At 38.9% G+C, this 21190-nt stretch overlaps 1 protein-coding gene across 2 annotated transcripts in view; it reads right to left on the reverse strand.

Moving 5' to 3' along the window:
* The window catches only part of NALF1 (NALCN channel auxiliary factor 1), a 614124-nt gene that overhangs the window by 439860 nt on the left and 153074 nt on the right, over positions 1–21190 (reverse strand). The gene's annotated exons all lie outside the window — the stretch shown is intronic.

The raw sequence follows: 21190 nt of genomic DNA on the forward strand, positions 1-21190 counted from the left end.
ATATTAATATATATGTTGTTGTTGAATACTCAGAGAAAAATGAGTATATATATAATCATAAAGGAAGTCAGACTTGAATGTTCATTGGAGAGACTGATGCTGAAGCTGAAGCTCCAATACTTTGGCCACCTGATACAAAAAACTGACTCACTGGAGAAGAACCTGATGCTGGGAAAGACTGAAGGCAGGAGAAGGGGATGACAGAGGATGAGATGGTTGGATGGCATCACCAACTCGATGGACATGAGTTTGAGCAAGCCTTGGGAGTTGGTGATGGCCAGGGAGGCCTGGCCTGCTGCAGTCCATGGGGTCACAGAGTCGGACATGACTGAGTGACTGAATTGAACTGAACTGATATATATATTATATAATACACACACGTATATATAATTGGTAAGAGAACTGCCATGAATCTGGATGCATAAGTAAGGTTAGGGCACCTTTTAATCGTAAAACATAACTTTAACTTCCTAGAAACCACAACACACTATTTATTATTTATTTAATTTTATTTACTATTTACTATTTATTTAAATCAACACACCTAGTGGTAAGGGTCACCATGGCATAAGGGCACATTCAGTGATTCTCCTCTCACATATTTTCTCAACAAGTTAAGAAATCATTTTAGAGGCAGATTCATAGTTTTGTACCTAAACAGTTTTGCTTATTTCTTCCTACTAACACTGCTGTCTCATTTGTGCTTACTCACAGCCCAGAATAAACTCTTAATTTAAATACAGAGATTTTAGTCCATCTCATTTTATAGATGAAAGGACTGGGTTCTTAAGAGACTAAAGATAACACAGGTCGCCAGTGAATGCACAAGTAATATAGTTCTCCTGGTTTCTAGTCGAGCTCTTTCTCTATCGCACTGGGTACCCTTGGTTTATTATCCAGTGTCTTCCTGATATACTGTTGTATTTAGGAAGCCTATACAATTAAGCACACCTTTATGAAAAGCATAAATAAGATGCAATTTTCAACACAATGCCTGGGTTCAATAAATTTTGGTTGAATGAATTAGTGCAGCTTTATGGTGGAAAATATGAGGTACATTTGCTCATCCATAATTCTTGGTAAGAGCCTTTATTAGTCATCTGTGAGTCTGTGAGACTTAAAACAGTAGGAAGCACAGGAGTGTCTCTGGTAGAAGCTATGCTATGTGTAATTTACATTTCAAAACTTCCAGAACCTTGCAAATGTTAATCATGGTGGACATCCGTTTGATAATGGATGATTCAAATCTGATTTCCATTACTCAACTGAGAACCTCACTCAAATGGAAAGCAGAATGAACACAGACAAGAGAGGGTAGGATTAAAGACTCGGGAGTCAGACACTCAGCTTAAATACCAGCTCTATTACCCACTTTCTAGTATGTGAGCAAAGTATTTCACATCTCCAGGTCGGCAAGCATGTATGTACGCATGTGTTTGTACATGTATATGTATTATGTGTGAAGATACCTATAACTTGTGTGTATATTTCTGGTATATACACAAATATTACATATATATACAACTGAAATATCAGAACCAATAATATTTCATAGAAATGTTTAGAATTTGGGAATTCAGATTAGATGATGTATATATGAAATAACTCATAATGTTTGCTGTACAAAAAAACCTCAATAACTCACAGTTTTAATTCTTGTAAATTACATGATGTTTATATTTGGAATCATTTTGCAATTGGGAGGTTTTTATTTTTCTAATTGCTCTGGTTTTTACATTTTGTGTGTTGAGTCCCTGGCCTGTACCCCACCTCCACCAGCCTCCTCCACGGTTATGGACACATTCTCTCTTCCTTAGCCTCCCCTCCCCGGCAACTTGCTTCTTTTCCCCACGTGCCATTTTTTATTTTCTTTATCTGTATGGGCAAGAAGTTGGAAAGAAGCTAGTATGGTCACTATGGATTAATGATCAATAATAAGGCCCTCCCTTGTAGTTCAGTTGGTAAAGAATCTGCCTGCAACGCAGGAGACCCAGGTTCGATTTCTGGGTCAGGAAGATCCCCTGGAGAAGGGAACCCACTCCAGTATTCTTGCCTGGAGAATCCCATGGACAGATCAATAGTAAAGGAGAAAGAAGGGATAAAAAATTGGTACATTGAGAAACTTTGGTGAGTTTTAGAGACTGTCTAAATAATGATTATACTGAATATAAGTTACATCTAAAGCCACATATCATGGCTATAAAAACTGAAATTGTAAATATGCCTAATTTTTAAGTATGTAACATTTCAATAGAATTACTAACCCCAAGACAACTATTTATAAGATTTCTGGTATGTTTCATGTGAGACTACTAAATAATTCCTTTGTAGCAGCGGATTTGTGAAGAATACCTTATATGAACATACTAATATACCAAGTATCTTATTTAAATTAAAAAAAAATTCCAAGAGCTGGAATTAATGGCTTGTAATGACTTTAGTGAGAAATATTAATTTTAGCTTTGCATTCATAAATTAAAATGGATAATTTCATTTTGAACTTTATGCCTTATTGTAGTAAAAACTTATTTGCATTTTCTGATATTCGACCATGTATTTCACCTATAATTACTTTGCTTCCTTGAGTATATCCATTTTTCAGACTTTAGTTAAATATTTTCAATTAAAAATGGCTGCTTCTGTTCTGTACTGAATATTTTATTGTTTTTAAAGGCCTTTTATTTATTAAGAAAACTCTCATCAAAATGTCTATTGAGGAGGAAGGAGGGAATTTCAATTTTTTCACAATATCTATCTTTAAATATAAAGTAAAAAAAATTGTTAGCTACAAATTATTATAAACTGAAATAGTGTTTGATTTGAAAACCTATGTTTCTTTGGTTGCATTTGTTCTTGACTCTAACACTTTGTAACTTAACAGTCTCTTAGCAAACAACTCGACTCTTTCCTACACCATCTTTGGCACAGCAGCAAATTCAAACCTCACAGCATAAAACATCTGTGGAAAAGTCCTCTCCACTCTTACCCCAGCTACTCATCTTCCCAATTTCCAGTGTATAATATGCAAGCCAATTCATTTATAAAATTTCTACCCTTTTCATGCAAATAGCATCAACGCCATACATACTGTTCCACATTTTGGCTGTTGGTTTTGTCTGTTTAGTTTTTAAACATAGTTTTATAGGAAATCTCAAGGGAATTCATAAAGGCTATCCTCATAATTTTGTAATAGCAATTACCATTTCATTATATAAATATGTCATAACTTATTTAACCAGTCTCCTGATGATAGAAATTTAGGTTATTTCCTATCTTTCCTTATTCCAAAAAAAAAATAATGTAATGAGTTATCTTTGAACATACATAATTTCTCAAGTGTGCTGGTATATACAAACTGTTGATCAAGGGGATATACAGGGTTAAAATTCAGGAGATAAACACCAAATTACCCTCCAAAGGTGTTGTGCCAGTGTACGCACCCAAAAGCAACTACAATCTACTTTTCAAGTGTCTCCCTGCTCTGGGGTTCAGTCAGGGAAAGTTCTCTAACCCCTTACCATAGTACTAACTGGGGTCACTTGTTTTCAGAGGCCATTTCCTCTGAGGCCTAACCTTGATAAAGGGAGGAGAATCGCATGGAATAAAATTCAGCTCTCCTGGATCAACTTGGGTATGAGTCTGTTCACAGATCCTCCTTTCTAAAACAACCGAAACGTCATACTGAGCAATAGCCCTCCTGGACAGTCTAGGATCTTGTCCCGGGATGATGACGGAGGGAACAGGGTGAAGGAACATCTGGAAACATCACTGTTTTCTTTCTAGTTAAAACAGGTGATAACCTGTGTTCATTTTAGTGGGTTTGCCTTGACTGAGAAGGGGAGGGTTCCTAAAGCCATGCAGCCATCTGGAGAAAAATACTCAAGGAGATCACAGCAGACTGTAAACTCTAATAAGTACACACTGACCAGTTCAGCTGGTCCCATGTATCTCTGTTTGAAAGGAATTCACACTGCATTACTCACTGACTCAGGAAAAGGGTCTATATACATACATACACACACACACACACACACACACACACATACACATACACACACATACACACATACACATACATACACACACATACACACAATTGTTGATGACACTGTCAAAATTGAGAGTATGAAAGTTTGGAGTCACCAGATTTGATTTAAATTTGGTTATTTCACTTACTATCCAAATGACATTAGCTAAGTTGTTAAATTTCCTTGACTTTTAATTTCACTCTCCAGAAGTAACGGTGTAAGCTGCAGGCACTAAAATGAATACAACAGAAAGTTTAAAATATCAATTTTTATTACAAAGCTTATTATGACAAGCATCCTCTGTCTACCCACTCCTGACTCACCAGTCTCGTTTCTCAGAAACAAGCACATTTTAGTTGTTTCTTTTAATATCTACAGCTATTTATTTCTTAAAAAAAAAAAAGAACCCTTAAAAATTAATTCTTAAAATATGCATTTTAGGAATTTTCTACTCATTTTCCATTATGGGGATGGATATTCTGCCATCTCAAGCAATATCTTACTTAAATTAAAAATTAACTTGCACAATTTATAACTAATTAAATATCGTTCCCTGCTGAACCCAAACATTGTAATATGTTTTTATTACAATGACAAATTGTACAACGTACAAATTTGTTTTTCTTAGAATTAACAATTGGCTTGAATCTCTTCATTTGCTTATTTTTTTTAATGTATCCATTGTGAAAACTTCCCAAAGACAACTATAAAAGCTCTATCATCTAATCCACTTATTTTCAAATGCACCAGACAACCTATAAATTCTACTTTTTTTGCTTGCTCATTTGTTTTGTTTTGTTTTGCTTTTTGGAGTACTTCACACTGGAATTTTCTAGTCCGGCCCCTATAGAGAACTTCTTTTTCTTCTTTTTAAACTCCCTGTTTCTTTTCATGATTTACTTCATTGTTTTGATGGCGCATCATGGTAAATACTGAGAGAGAGCAAAAACTTCTTTTAGAATTTTACATACTTTTCCAAAAGTATCTTTATTTTTATTGCACTCTTACTGATACTTTGGCTGGCTATATAATTCTAAAATACTTTTCCTTCAGAAATTGAAAGGCCTTTGTTCTGTCTCCTAGCTTCCAGCATTGCGCTTAAGACATATAATTAAATCTGATACATTTGCAAGAAACTTCTTTTCTTTTTAGATGTTGTTGGTTCTCACTATTATGCCTGAAAGCATGAAATTGTGTGGTCATGTACCTTTTCCCCCATCCATTATTCTCCATGCTTGGTGGTCTTTTTAATGTAAAGATCTGTGTTTTCCAATCCTAGCATAAATTATTGAATTTTTTCTTTCTTTGATAATATTCCATTTATTTTCTTTTGGTTTCCCTTTCTGAAATTCCAAGTAATTAGGTCTGGGACTTCCTACATTGTCTTATATCATTTACTAATATTTTCTACACTATTGCCTATCTCTTTCATTTTCATCATACTTTTTGGGAAATTCCCTCAACTTTAGCCTATAATTCCTCTGTTAATTTTTTTCAGCGATTGTAGTCCCAGTTTCCAAGAGTTCTTTTTCAATTGTCTGACAATTTATTTTACATCCTATCCTGCTCTTATCTTTTATTGCAGAGGCATTTATCTTGAGCCAGTTGTCTGTTGTGGGCTCCTAGGCTTTAGCATCATTAGGTCTTTTGTTGGGGTTATTGGCTTTATCCAAAGAAGAATTTTACAGGCTCGAACTTTGGGGAATACACACCTGGCCACAGGCATTCTTAGGTAAAATGATAAGAAAATAGGGAACCCCGCCTTTCAGAGTATCGAATGCGATACAATCACTGTATTTTTATTTCTAAACTTCTCCCTGGAATCGAGATACATCAAGTCTCACTTTCTCCGTATCACTTACCCCAGAGAATAAACTGAAGGAGGCGAAAATGGGAGCAAGAATGTTCCCTGGATGTTTAGGTCCTGACCAGTGGGTCTAATTGATTCGCAAAGAGACTTTAAACCAGTCTTCCAATTATCAGTTCCACAGCTGGCCTGCATAATTCACAGAAACTGGCTTTTCGCAGACCTCTTTTTTCATGTTGTATGACAGGCTTTAAAGACATTTCTCTCATTTAAACTTTTGTGTCAGGCATCTGAAAAAATACACATTACTCCCTTCCGCAGACAGTGAAAGAGAGATATCAGTTCAGTCGATCAGTCGTGTCCGACTCTTGCAACCCCATGAATCGCAGCACGCCAGGCCTCCCTGTCCATCACCAACTCCTGGAGCTTATTCAAACCCATGTCCATACAGTCAGTGATGCCATCCAACCATCTCATCCTCTGTTGTCCCCTTCTCCTCCTGCCCTCAATCTTTCCCAGCATCAGGGTCTTTTCAAATGAGTCAGTTCTTCACATCAGATGGCCAAAGTATTGGAATTTCAGCTTTAGCATCAGTCCTTCCAATGAACACCCAGGACTGATCTCCTTTAGGATTGACTGCCTTGATTTCCTCACAGTCCAAGGGCCTCTCAAGAGTCTCCTCCAACACCACAGTTCAAAAGCATCAATTCTTCGGCCAAAGAAGAGAGATATGCTCAAGGTCAAAACACTGTAAAAGGTGGTGGTGCGATCCAAACCCAGCTTTGTCCAGTCAGGAAGCTTATGCAACTGACTTCTGTGTGGAATCACCACCCTCAGGAGAATGTAGAGTGGATGTGCCCCACCTAATGCGCTCCCAACGCAAACTGGAGTCAATGTTGCTGTTTTCTTTCAAAAGAAACTTGAATTTAAATAAATTCAAACCATTTACTGCAGTTAGCCCCAGGAAAGTACTTAAGATAAGGCCATGCATCGAAGGAGAACACACTTGCTTTTGCAATATTAGCAGATTATGTTCCCTGGGCAGCTCAGTCAGTAAAGGATCTGCCTGCAATGTGAGAAACCTGGGTTTGATCCCTGGGTTGGGAAGCTCCCCTGGAGAAGGGAATGTCTACCCACTCCAGTATTCTTGCCTGGAGAATTCCATGGACAGAGGAGCCTGGTGGGCTACAGTCCACGGGGTTGCATAAGACAAGACAACTTAACAACTAAATCACCACCATACAGCCTAAGGCAGTGCATCGCACAAAGTTCATACGCCAAGTCTACGAGACGAGAGCAGTGCGTGTGTATGTGTGCGCTTGTCATACATATTTATAATTACAATCCAAAATGGGCTATGTTTACAGTCAGGCTCAAGTATAAAACAACACCAAATTTGGCACTGATCGTAATACGTGCAAGCATTTTCAAACAGAAGCAAAGCACTGGCTTAGAAAGAAAGGAAATGAGAAAGTAATATAACTGTCCCCGCAATTTACTCCAAAGCCAAGCCCCTAACTGAGGACAAACAAAAACAAGGATGACGTTCAGCACAGGAAAACAAACAGATGCTCTTATGAAAACGCTAGTGCAAATCTTGGGAGGCTTCGCTTTTGTTTTTCTTTTTTTCCATTGAGAGCTTATATTTGGTGATAGATTTGTAGCAGAGGGAAAGGAGTCGCTAGTTTCTGTTCCAGTGGATATGCACTGTGGATGTGCGAGGCAGGGAAGGGGTGGAGGGGAGGCGGGGGATGGGATGTCTGGAGCTGCAGAGGCATAAACAGCTGAGGAGCCATCAGCAGCTTAACTCCACAGGGAATCTGAGCTCCAGCTCCAAAGGCACAAGTGACTATAAGGTACACATCTGGATAAATGACGAGTTATTCCCTTTAAGGACACATTCTCAACATCCTCCTAAACTGCAGAGGAAGAGAAAGCTGGATGTCTGCAGTATTCCGGAACACAGAATTCAATCCTTAGTGGCAATAAAACGCCCGAAAACTGCTCTCCCTGACGTCTACGTGGGAGGGAAAGTCAAATTATTCTTCAGGAATGTAAGCAGAACTCTGCTCCCTTCCCGACATTATAAATTTCTTCCTTCACCTCATATTTCTTTTGCTGGGAATAGAGGATGGGTATGTATAAGGACCCAGCAAGACAGATTATACTGGCAGTCACTTCATGAAGCCTAATAAGGGTTTTTATTATACTTAGATTTCTCTCTTGGGTTCCTTTGAAGTAGGTTAGCTCTATCCTGCACAGATTTCACGGTCACATTCATTTCTTTATGCTTACTGCTACCCCACCACCCCTCACAGGAGCTTTTCTCAATGCAAACTTAAACGCAGCATTTGAGGTGGTCTTTTTCATTTGATAACTGGAAAGCAAGATTAGTCCCGAGCAAAGCATCATCATCCAGAAAAAAACAAAAGAATGGATTTTCTAAACGAGAAGATGTTGACTGCAGCCCCTACTCACACAGAACAGGCTATGGGATAACGGTGCATGTCCTCACATGGCTTCTAGGATTGGCTATGAGATGGCCTTCAGTTCTTTGGCCTTCCTATCTTCTAATCTAAAAATATCAATCATTTGTATCTGAACGCAGTTGTTAATTGTTCAGCATACCTGGTGAGAGAATTCTGTCCTGCAGCTTTTAGATTAAGCACATTCATATGATTGTTCCCATACCTGGCCATTCAGGTAGGCTAAGCTAAAATCTAATCTGGCAAATAGTAATTTCCTTAATTTTGTGAGTCACACAATTGATGTTTCCAAGGTCAGTGATGAAGAGCCTTAGCTAGATGTTAGGACTAGCAGGGCTTTTTCATTAGTTTTGGCTGTTTCATTTTGGAATCTCCTCCCTTTCGAAACAGAGCCCAACTCTCAGCACCCAACTGAAAATTCCATACTCTTTCTGTCCACGTCCCCAGCCAGCATACAGCCCAAGGACTTAGTGTCTGCCAACCAGAAGTGCTCAGTCCCTACTGTGGACAGGAAGCGAATGAGATGAAGCGGAGAGAAGGGGTGGAACCACTTCTGGTGAATGTCTGCAGTGGCAGAAGTGAACACTGCTCCAGAGATGGCGATGTGACCTCTTCCTGCGGCTGGATGTTGTGAGATCACTGCACTGTGCGCAAACACACAGCTTCAAACCCCGCTAGCTGGCTGCCCTAGAGTTCCTGTTCTGTTAGTTTCTGTTAGCCCTAGAGTAGCCTTAAATGCAATATACTCTCATGCTTATATTAGGTGCTTGCAAATAAGAACTCTGACTGATATTCTGTGTTTTCTGTTTGCTCCAAAATATTTTTATTTTGGGGACTTCTAGACCACCAAGACACACAATCATTCCTGATTTTGGAAATGCACGTTATTCTAATACAAATAATTAGACTCTCTCCCCAGTTGTTTGCATGGATATGTGTGTTTTCTAGATGACAGCAAAGAAAGGATGAATAGGGGCAGTTTGCTGCCATCTAGAAAATGCTCGTATAAATTTTTTACACCAAGATAATGATGGGACCTTAGAAAGTCATGATAAAATTTGCTTCTAGGGAATAGTCTACCCTTAGGGAAAAATATATTGCTTCCATTTTTCTCCATTACATCTGGAATCAAGGTATTCTTGCTGGGGAAAAAGAGTGTGCCGGGAGCCGGCATATTGTATATTGAGTGCATATTGAATATTGAGTGCAGCACTTTCCACAGCATCATCTTTCAGGATCTGGAATAGCTCAACTGGAATCCTATCACTGCCGAGAGCCAGCGTGAGGCACTCCGCCCATGACAAAGGTCATGAGGAAAGAGGCTCGGCATACACAAAGGCGGGATCGAGCCTCAGGAGTCTCCCTGGAAATTTTCGAACATCTACCCCCAAAACCAGAGTCTGCCTACTTTCTGTTTTGTGCTTTCACCTACACCTCTGACTTTACGGGGGGCTGTCTCTCACTACCTCTCTCTGGAAAAAGAGTTAGCTCACAGCTCCAGTTAATAATTCCTGGGTGTGACAGTGTTTCAACCTACAAACTCTTTTGGAAATCCTCTAGCCTGTCTGAATAGGTTTTTCCGGCCACATGTGATTGTTCAGAGCCTCTCAACTGTGAGAGGCAGGAGATGTTCTAAACTGTCTAAACACAGATTCCTTTGAGTAGTTAAAAGATTGATTAGAAAATGTATTGGTGAAGGGTTTTTCACTTGTTGGGCCAATGTTTGCTGCTAAGTCTCCATACTCCTTACCTACTGTGTCCTTGGCAGTGTATTGATTGATATAATGGGTGTATAGAAATGTAAAATGCCGCTTTGTCTAATGTTTTTTGGAAGGCTGGCGCCTGACTTTGGAATAATTACCTTTAGAGAAAGATAAGTTTCTTAAAATGTTAACAGGCCTCCGGGCCAAAAGATGATGTCAATCACCTGAACTTTTGCATATGATAAGTTTGCAGGAAGAAAGCCTGGCTTGCTGCATGACTCCACCTCTTCCCCCATTATCCTCTATGCATACCTTAAGGTATAAAAACTACTTTGGAAAATAAAGTGTGGGCCTTGTTCACTGAAACTTGGTCTCTCCATGTCACTCTCTCTCCCAAATTCCAGCTGAGCGTCCATCTGGAACGCGGATGTCCTCTGCGACCATTTATTTGTCTGGGCTTTTAAGACCCACTCAAGAAGGTGTCTAAGGCGGGGCACCTTCCGCTATTCGAGAGGGCGCCTGTGGCCTCCGTGGTCAGAGCTAACCTGGTGTCACGGGTTATATTGATTTTCCGCGTAAACCAAGCCACTCAGCTTCTTTTCTCCACTGAATTTTCCTACTGAGCTATCCTTATTTCAGCCGCTTTTCTCCACTGAATTTCCTCACTGAGCTATCCTTATTCTATTACTCTTTGTATCCTTAATTAAAGTGTAATTAAGCAGTTATTCCCTGACCCTCGCCTAGCCGTCTCTCCTTCGAATACCCTGGCTCAGCCGGGGCTGGTCCCCGGCAGGTGGCGCCCGAACAGGGACTTTCGAAGGTAAGCTCCCTGCAATTAGGGTCATCAGCTCTATTGCTCCCCGTTCTCGGAACAACTGGGTCATCAGCTCTCTTGTTCCCCCACGGAGCAGTTTGGGTCATCAGCTCTACTGCTCCCCCCTCGGAACAGTTTGGGTCATCAGCCTTCTGTTCCCCCCCCCCCAGAACAATCTGGGTCATCAGCTCTATTGTTCTTCCAATGTTCGGGACGGCTAGGACCCCACTCAAGGGTGCCGCGGACCCCCCTGTAGGATAGACAGGGCTGAGGAGTGGGAAGTGTTGAAAGTGTTGAAGACTTAGAGAAAACGGTTTCTGAAGTTAAAAGGCCAAAGAAAAGCCTGATCTTTTAAAAGCTAAAAGCTTTATCTTCTATTATACTTAATTTTCTGACATGGGTAACACTGAAACTAAAAATGGCAACTCTTTATACAAGTAATCTTCAAACTGATAAAGAGACTACTGTTAATTTAGATACTTGGGTGAAGGTAAAAAACAACTAAAAACTTATCCTATAAATATGATTAAAAATGTTCTGGACCCTCCTCATGAGGCTGTGAGATAGCCTATGGGAGAGGCTATAGCGGTAGATGGTAGTGGGTCTCCTGCGCAGATCATATTTTCTGCCATTGACAAAGGAAAGGAGAGAGACTGTGCTCTACCTCCCGAAGAAGGAGAGGGCTTACACGACGCTGCGGCCGGGCGCCCTGGCGAGCCCCCTCCCCCTCTACACAAACCTTTAAAAATTTATCTAACAATTTCTGATTTAAGGCAACTACCCCACCTCCACTTGCACCTCCCAGGGCCTAAAAATTCCCCAGTTTACATCCAAAGTCTCCCAGACAATTGCCTAAAGCTGAAAAAGATAAAAAAGATTTTTTTTAAAACAAAGGAGCTTTTAAAGAATACACAATATACAGAGCCCACTCATTGCAGAAAAACCCCTCAGGGGGGCCTCACCCAAGCAAAAATAAAAACAAAAAAAAGAAAAAAGGAAAAAAAAAAAAGTAAAAAAGGAAAGAAAGTAGAGAAAGATGTAAAGATAGAGAAAGAGCTAAAGAGTGAAAAGGAGAGGAACGAAGAAGGAAGGAATCAGGGAACACATCAAGATAGAGAAAGGAAGTTAAAAAAGGAGATACAGAGAAAAAGATAGGAAAAAAAAATTAAAGAAGAGAAGAGGGTAAAGAAAAAGAAATGAAGGAAAGAAGGGTAGCGAAAAAAGAAGGGTGAAAAAAAAGTGAGAAAGACAGGAAGAGAGAGAAAAAGACAGTAAGAGACGCTTTGACCAGGTGCCCTGGCGAGCTCCCTCCCGCTCTGCACAAACCTTTAAAAAACAAAAAACTTATCCACCACTTTCTGATTTAAGGCCATCGCCGCCGCCTCCGTTTGCGCCTTCTAGGGCCCAAGAGTTCCCCGCTTTGCCCCCAAAGCCTCTCAAAGTGTTGCCTAAGCCTGAAAAAGATAAAAAGTTTTTTAAACAGTGGAGCTTTTAAAACAAGACTGCATGCACAATATGCAGAGCGTGCTCCTTGGAGAAAACCCCCTCGGGGGGGTCTCACCCAGGCTAAGAGAAAAACAGTAAGGGGATTTAGCAACAATATTAACCCTTGACTAGCTGGTTACTCCAATTCCAATGGGAGTGGCTGGCCCCCTACCTGAGGACATTGTAAGACTTGTGCTAGGGTGTAGCTCGCTTTCTTAAAAAAAAATAAAAATAAATAAATAAATAAATAAAAAAGAGAGAAAAGAAAAATTTCGGTGGTACATGGTGTAGTAGATTCTGATTATATTGGAGAAATTAAAGTTTTGATCTCGCAGCCTATTAAAACTGCAAATTAATAAAAGTCAAAAAAATAACACAGTTTTTGCTTTTACCTTATCAGACAGGAAAAAATTTGACTTCTCAAGCTAAGAGCCACAGAGCGTTTAGATCTAGTGATCTAGCCTTTTGGGTGCAGGAAATTACAGCTCCAAGGCCTTTAAAAAATCTTTTAATTCAAAAAAGTAAAATCTCAGGGCTATTAGAAGCAAGAACAGACGTCTCTTAACATTTCTGGGAAAGACTGACCCAGCTCCTGGCCAACACATACTACTGAAAATGAGTTGGTGGGATTAGAGAAAGTGGTATGCGGGGTGGGAATGCTGTAGAGAAAAAGGTGAGAGAGAGTTTAAAACCTTGAAGAGTAGTGAGTTCCCCGTTGCTAGAAGTATTCAAGCAAAGATTAGATGGTTACTTGTCATATAAAAAGCTATAGACCAGATTTAGTTTACAAAACGATAATTAAAAAAGCTTATAAAGATGTTGTACAACACCTCTTTACTTGCTTCTCATATTTAGGTGCCAAAAGTTTTGAAAATTGATAATGCCCATTTGAAGCTGCAGAGAGATTGTTTACGAACTCTAAATAATTTCCAAAAATTATTAGGGGTTATTAGGGGACAGTAATTGGATACACCCACATTTAAAACTGACTACTGCAGATTTAAAGCCTTTGTTTGATTACTTAAAAAGCGATCCTAATTCCAGTTCTAAGAGAAAGTTGACTAAATGAGACAGAGTCAGCTCTTGTTAAAGTAGATGAGACTTTAAATGATCAGTTAATTACGATTAATATTACTAAAAGATGAGATTAAATTATTCTTGCCAAAAAACATATACCTACAGGGTGCTTGTGACAAAAAGGCCCATTGGTTCCATCTACCAGTGACTCCAAAAAAAATAGTTTTATCTTATCCCAGCTCGGTGGCACAATTAATTATAAAAAGAGGGAAAAAGTGTGAAACTTTTTAGAAAACAAGTAGCAAATATAATAATTCCATTTAATAAGGATCAACTGCAAGTCTTTTACAAAATAGTGATGATTGGCAAGTTGCCCTGATAGATTTCAGGGGTCAAATTTTGTTTCATTTGCCCTCTAGCCCCCACAGTAGTTAAAAGTTCAAAAATGTTAAATTGGCAGTTTGAAGATACCTGTGGAACTTTTCAACCCTATGTAGTTCCTATGCTCCCCTTTACCCTATGGGGGAGGGACGTGCTGTCTCAAATAGGAGATACTCAGAGAAGGGTTTTCTCAATTTCTTAGTCATCAACAGACGATACAATTAACAATACTTTATATGTTGTTATAAATACATAATATAAATATATTTACATAATTACAGTTTGCCTAATTAGGTATGGGTATAAATAAAATATAATAAAGGTATACCTAATTCTATTTATAGATCTATACTTAATTAATTTGTATATAAATATGTATACTATATATGCATATTATATATATACTGTATAATTGAATATATATTACAGTAATATAATGTGTGAATGGCTGATATTAATTGGTATGGATTGATGTACTGTGATATATGTTCTATATACTGTATTATTATATATGTGTGACATGTATTATTGCAGTGCATTGGTTTGTGTTGGTTGGTATTAGCTGTGTACATGTTGTATTGCTGTAGTATATATATTAATTAATATATTAATTATAACGATTAATTCAAGTATATTGATTTATATATATGTCAATAAGTTTATACTTGTTGCCATATATAAATACATATATAAATACATTTTGCATTTAGGTATATCTGTATACTAAAATGAGATAAGGAGGTTATACATTTATTATTTAAATTTATACAGAGACTTAAACTAAACATTAGACCTAAAGTAACATATCTCTAAATTTATGTTGTTAAAATGTAAATTTTAAAAATTAAAAAATTAAATTGACAACTGCTTGACAATTCCTTTGCCATAAAACCCCCATAGGTGTAATTGGGGAAGCCAGACAAAAAATTGGTTTTATGGCAAAACGGCTCCCTAGAGTGGGTCCATCTTCCCGCTCAAGCTAAAAAAATAGTGGCTTCTTATCTAAGATTGATAACTACTTTGATATTAAAAGAAAAAAGTGGAACATTAAATTATTTGGTAAAGAGTCATCAAAAATTGTAATTCCATATAATAAGGAACAATTTGATGCTCTTCTAATGTTTGAAAATTGGCAGATTGTTATAGGAAACTATTTTGGTCAAATTTTTACATCATTTACCTTCACATGTTTTGTTGAATTTTATATCCAGACATCCAGTTATTTTTTCTATCAGATATAAACAATCTCCTGTTCCAAATGTTCAAATAGTTTTTACTGATGGGTCATCAAATGGTAAAGCCTTCATAGTTACTAAAAATCACCAAAAAGTTTTAAAAACACAAAAAACTTCAGCTAAAAGAGCTGAAATAACAGCAGTCATAGAGGCTTTTGCTATGTTTACAGATGAAGAATTTAATCTTTACTCTGATTCTCGGTATGTGGTCAGGCTGATTCCACACATTGAAACTGCGGTTTTGCCTGAAAATAAAACCACCATATTTCATTTGTTAACTAAATTACAACAACAAATTTGGAAAAAAAATAAAATATTTTTCATTGGACACATTTGGGCTCATTCCAGATTGCCCGGCCCTTTAAATGCCTTTAATGATTTGGCTGACTTGTTAACCAGAAATACAGTGGCTGCTGTGATTGAGGAGGCCAGAGCCTCTCACTCACTTCATCATCAATACGCTACTGCTTTAAGATATCAATTCCAAATTCCCAGAGAGACTGCTCGAGAGATTGTGCGTTCTTGCTTACACTGCCCCACTGTTTATAATAGTCTACCTATGGGAGTTAATCCTCATGGTCTCAAACCTAACGTACTCTGGCAAATAGATGTAACTCATGTTTCTTCATTTGGAAAACTGTCCTTTGTTCATGTAACTGTAGATACCTTTTCTCACATTATTATTACAACTGCTCGTACCAGAGAGGCAGTTAAAGATGTGATACAACATCTCTTTACTTGTTTTTCATATTTGGGCCTGCCAAAAGTTTTGAAAACTGACAATGCTCCTGCTTACACTTCTAAGTCTTTTCAAAAATTTTGTATAAAGTTTCAAATTAAACATAATACAGGCATCCCTTATTACCCACAGGGACAAGCCATTGTGAAAAGAATACATCAAACATTAAAAATCCAAATTCAAAAACTAAAAGAAGGGGAGTTTAAGTATAGTTCTCCCCATCAAATCTTGCAACATGCTCTTTTCGTAATAAATATTTTAAATACTGATTCAGCTGGAATTACTACAATGCTTCCCATTGGTGCCTGGAGCAATTAAATGCAAAACCATTAGTCAAATGGAAGGCCCTCTCAGGACAATGGAAGGGTCCTGACCCATTATTAACTAGCGGTCGAGGATGTGCGTGTATTTTTTCCACAGAATGCAGATTCTTCAATTTAGACAGGCTGATTCGCCATGTTGCAGACCCCCAGACATCCAGTTCACCCATTGCTTCGATCACAAAAGAGGAGCCCGCCAGAAGGGGAGGCAAGATAAACATCGAGATCCCAGAGGGACCGACGGGGCTGCTGCAGCGCGAACTCCAACCAGAAAATAATTCTACTTATTCTGATTTGGCTTGTCCACCCTCTTCTTATGTTTTTCTCTTTACCAACGATTCTGGAAAACTTAATGTACATGTGACTTTAAACTGGTGGACCCAATGTAGTGACCTGTGAACAATGTATGCTCTCATCTTGTTTAAACCCTCAATATAATGTTTGCTCCTTTGTAAGTGTTACAACGTCCACCTTATCTTATAATGTAACCACTTATTGATATAACTATAGTCTTGCCGTGTTACAACAACTACGAGATTTAATGCGACAACGGCGATTTGTGGGCTTACTTATTTTAGGAATATCGGCTTTAATAACCGCAATTACTTCTGTTACTGTGGCAGCAATATCATTGACTCAACAAGTGCATACTGCCCAATATGTTGATACCATGTCTAAAAATGTTTCACTAACTCTAGCAACACAGAAAGCTATAGATAGGAAATTAGAGATGAGAGTAGACGCCTTAGAAGAGGCAATAATGCATATTGGGACTGATTTACAGGCTTTAAAAGTGAAAATGGCTTTGTCTTGCCAGGCTGATTACCGGTGGATATGCGTGACATCTTTAAAGGTACATGAGACAGATTATGAATGGGAAAAAATCAAAAATCATATCTCAGGTGTTTGGAACAGCTCTGACATTGGCCTGGACTTAGGGAAACTTCATAATCAAATCCAGACCCTGAAACACTCTTGACTGCATTTTACCGCCGCTGGAGCAGCTAATAACTTTTTTCACACCTTCTCTAACTTTTATTTCTAGAAAAAACATTCTGTCTAATCTTATAATCATTCTTCCTTGTATGGTCAGGATTCTTCGGCAGAACATTCAGAAGCTCGCGACTGAGCTGCATCTGGCTGTTTTAAGAAATAAAAAAGGGGGAGATGCCGGGAGCCGGCATATTGCATATTGAGTGCATATTGAATATTGAGTGCAGCACTTTCCACAGCATCATCTTTCAGGATCTGGAATAGCTCAACTGGAATCCTATCACTGCCGAGAGCCAGCGTGAGGCACTCCGCCCATGACAAAGGTCATGAGGAAGGAGGCTCGGCATACGCAAAGGCGGGATCGAGCCTCAGGAGTCCCCCTGGAAATTCTCGAACATCTACCCCCAAAACCAGAGTCTGCCTACTTTCTGCTTTGTGCTTTCACCTACACCTCTGACTTTACGGGGGGCTGTCTCCCACTACCTCTCTCTGGAAAAAGAGTTAGCTCACAGCTCCAGTTAATAATTCCTGGGTGTGACAGTGTTTCAACCTACAAACTCCTTTGGAAATCCTCTAGCCTGCCTGAATAGGTTTTTCCGGCCACATGTGATTGTTCAGAGCCTCCCAACTGTGAGAGGCAGGAGATGTTCTAAACTGCCTAAACACAGATTCCTTTGAGTAGTTAAAAGATTGATTAGAAAATGTATTGGTGAAGGGTTTTTCACTTGTTGGGCCAATGTTTGCTGCTAAGTCTCCATACTCCTTACCTACTGTGTCCTTGGCAGTGTATTGATTGATATAATGGGTGTATAGAAATGTAAAATGCCGCTTTGTCCAATGCTTTTTGGAAGGCTGGCGCCTGACTTTGGAATAATCACCTTTAGAGAAAGATAAGTTTCTTAAAATGTTAACAGGCCTCCGGGCCAAAAGATGATGTCAATCACCTGAACTTCTGCATATGATAAGTTTGCAGGAAGAAAGCCTGGCTTGCTGCATGACTCTACCTCTTCCCCCATTATCCTCTATGCATACCTTAAGGTATAAAAACTACTTTGGAAAATAAAGTGCGGGCCTTGTTCACTGAAACTTGGTCTCTCCATGTCACTCTCTCTCCCAAATTCCAGCTGAGCGTCCATCTGGAACGCGGATGTCCTCTGCGACCATTTATTTGCCTGGGCTTCTAAGACCCACTCGAGAAGGTGTCTAAGGCGGGGCACCTTCCGCTATTCGAGAGGGCGCCTGCGGCCTCCGTGGTCAGAGCTAACCTGGTGTCACGGGTTATATTGATTTTCCGCGTAAACCAAGCCACTCAGCTTCTTTTCTCCACTGAATTTTCCTACTGAGCTATCCTTATTTCAGCCGCTTTTCTCCACTGAATTTCCTCACTGAGCTATCCTTATTCTATTACTCTTTGTATCCTTAATTAAAGTGTAATTAAGCAGTTATTCCCTGACCCTCGCCTAGCCGTCTCTCCTTCGAATACCCTGGCTCAGCCGGGGCTGGTCCCCGGCAGAGTGATTCTTATGGGAGACCACAACTGCCCCTTAAAGTCATGGTCTTTGTTTTTTGCCAAAGGTTTGTTTTATGAACATTCCCTCAGTTACTTCTATCAGACCTCCTGAAATGGTCCAGTCCCTAACATGGGCAAGAACACAGCTAAAGCAGACAGCATATAGGCTGGTGAAGGGAAGAAAAAACAACCAAGTGAGAGTCTTTGTCTTCAATAATATGGTAACATCTCGAGGGCAGACTAACATTAAATAATATGAATGAAAAACACCCTTTATTATAAGAGAAGTACATGCCATTGCAGGCAGGTTTTTTACCATCTGAGCCACCAGGGAAGCCCCAAGAGAACTACATGCCAAGTGCCTCTCTGGTTACCAGGCAAGATGTGCTTTGTAGGGAGATGGGGCAAATATTCACCACATTCTCTCTGGATCAAAGCCTTCAGCTTGACTGCCTGTTAACAGACAGTCTGATCACAAAAGTGCTTCACAAGATCACTTATACTGGGGAGGAGACGAGGAGACAGTCTCCATGGCAAATGTACCACTGCAGCCTCTAAGGAAATGTCTCCTGGAAGAAAATCCTTTTGAAAAATCTCTTCATTCTCTTATAAAACTGGTTTCCATTAGTTGGAAGCTAGAGAGGGATCAAGTCTTAACTTGGATGTGGCTTTCAAAAACTCTTCTGAGCGATTTCACTATTTAAGAAACCCAGACTAGTCCTTCAGTAACTTTTCCTGCACCATTTAAAACCCTTATGGCATATTACAATCCCTACCAGATACTGGCGGTAAATCATTCAAGGTCTATTGCATAAGGACTTAGTCCCAAACATAGAACATTTCTAATGGAAGTTTTCACCAGACTTCAGATGTAACTGAAAAGGATTCCATGTGAGTAAAAGCACCTGTAACCGTATCACGTAACTCCCTGGTGTCTCAGCTGGTAAAGAATCCTGCAATGTGGGAGACCCAGGTTTGATCCCCGGCTCAGGAAGATCCCCTAGAGAAGGGAATGGCTTCCCACTGCAGTATTCTTGCTTGGAGAATTCCATGGACAGAGGAGCCTGGCAGGCTACACAAAGAGTCAGACACGACTGATTGACTTTCACATGCATAACCACATCACAGACATAACCAAACTTCTAGAAATCCATCCCTTGTTGGAAAAGCAGACAACTGCTCATTAGATAACAAACCCTCGGATCAGCTCAGTCTTGGTAAACATTCTTATTTCTTGTATTCATCACCCTCAACTCCATCATCATCTTTTCATAAATATCACCACCACCACTATCATCAATATAGTCATCACAGCTTAGCACTTACATTCAACTGAAGATAGGGGTTTTCAAAGCCCCCTCCCTCCCTAAAGCTCTAAGAGACCAAAAATTCTAGAGTAGGGCTCTCTTTCTTTTTCTTTCTTTTTTCCTTTCTTGGCCAGGCGACACAATTTGCAGAATCTCAGTTCCCCGGCCAGGGATCCAACTGCAATGAGGTATAGCATTCTAACCACTGGACTGCCAGGGAATTCCCAGGTCTCTCTTTCAATTAACTCTTCAAAAAATATTTATTTAGTCCCCTAAGCAATACAAATTATGACTGCCCTCAAAGGAACTTAAGTACACTGCTGTCCAATAGAATTTTCTATAATGATGGAAATACTCTATCATCAGCATCAAACCCAGAAGCCATGACCCGTGTGTGGCTTTTGAGTGCTTAAACTGATTAGTGCCACTGAGAAGATGATTTTTTTTTAATTTTATTTAATGCTACTTTATTAAATTTAAATTTTAAAAAGAAAACATGACTATCAACTGCTCTCTTAGATACAATTAAGGTTCAGTGGACTAAGAAGGTAATTTTAGGGAAGGTCACAAAATATTTCTCATTGTATTATTTTCTGCTCTTTTAATATGTGTTGTTTAAGATAGAAAAATATGGTTATTTTACAAATTTCCATTTCAAGATGAAATAATTGAAAAGTTACTGTTAGTAAATGAACAGATTGTGAGTTTTATCCACATTAATTAATTCTTTTTGGTTTTATATGTAAAAATATAGAAGGAACATATTATACATTTATATGTATATTTACATAATCTATAAAAATATGATATAAAAGCACATTATTAATTTGATGCCTATTCATGTGATGACACACTCACTGAGATTTAACAGTTTGGTCAAATTTGGCAGTCACTGGCATCCAGTGAGAAGGAGATGGGAGGCTATCAGTTATCCTAAGATATTGTGTAGACAGCCCACTTTTGAGTTTTTTATATAAGCTAAGCTTTACAGCATCAATGCAATTCTATAAAAATCAGCAGGGACACTTAGTATTTATCTTGTGTGGAATACTAGTATATAAAAATGCTTTTCCCAGTTGTTATGTCTCTGTGGGTTTTATTTGCTTGGGAATGATTGAATCCAGGTATTAGGAAATTATTTGATGAAAGGCCACTTCAAATGACAATGACTTTTCTACACTTTATCTTTTCAAATAATGTGATTCCTCCTTCTGAAATGCTCAGTAACTTACCACTCACAAACAGATGTCATAATAGTTATGTTGTTGTTTCATAGTGTCTGACTCTTTGTGGCCCCGTGGACTGTAGCCCACCAGGCTCCTCCGTGGGATTTCCTAGACAAGAATACTGGAGTGGGCTGCCATT

Source organism: Bubalus kerabau, chromosome 12 (genome assembly GCF_029407905.1).
Source record: "Bubalus kerabau isolate K-KA32 ecotype Philippines breed swamp buffalo chromosome 12, PCC_UOA_SB_1v2, whole genome shotgun sequence".
NCBI lineage: Eukaryota > Metazoa > Chordata > Mammalia > Artiodactyla > Bovidae > Bubalus > Bubalus kerabau.